Source organism: Penaeus monodon, chromosome 19 (assembly GCF_015228065.2).
Source record: "Penaeus monodon isolate SGIC_2016 chromosome 19, NSTDA_Pmon_1, whole genome shotgun sequence".
Taxonomy (NCBI): Eukaryota; Metazoa; Arthropoda; class Malacostraca; order Decapoda; family Penaeidae; genus Penaeus; species Penaeus monodon.
The window spans coordinates 30,710,943-30,711,736 of NC_051404.1; positions in this window are offsets into that span (position 1 = coordinate 30,710,943).

A 794-nucleotide genomic window follows, 5' to 3' on the forward strand; every position below is an offset into this window, starting at 1 on the left:
ACGCATGAGAAGAGAGAGAGAGAAAAACAGGTATGTATGTGTCTGTTGATATATAATGAATATCATGACGCATAAACCAATGGTAAAAAATAGAAACAGACAACGGAAAGAGTTGCAATGTTGATATTTATAACGATAAGATGATAATGGTGATGACTGAGCAGATTCCCAAACAAGGGAAGGGGAATTTAAGGCGCCCGGGATTCATTCCTAAATTCCCGATGTTTATTTTAGATTATACTTATTTAACGAAATTATTCATATAGGTTTGTGATGTTAGCTCTGCAACATCAGTGCCTGTATGCTCATTACATACTCTTAAGTATTAAATTCGCAGAAAATGTAAGTTTTCTCTTTATATACTTTTGCTGGAAAATAAACATAACTTCCTAGATTTTTTTTTACGAAGTCATCCTACTCTAGACAGAAATACTGATAAGATTAATAATTAGGAAGGAGGCTTGTGGGACAAAGTTTTAACAGAGACGGGAGCGACATACGTAAAGTTTGGAAACAACTGTGGCCGAAGCAAAATTGGCAATACTTGTAATACACATTGTTTATGTTAATGAATGGTAGTGAATGTGATGATATTAATGGTCATGGTAGTGATAGCGGTAACGATGATAGTAAAAGTACTAGTAAATGTGGTAGTAGAGATATTTAGATTTATGATAACAATTATCGTGATGTGAGACGATGCTCATAATGAAATGCTAATTAAAAATGCAAAAATACTGATATTAAGATACTGAGGCTATGTTTATGCAAGAACACCGGCAATATTGAAAGAA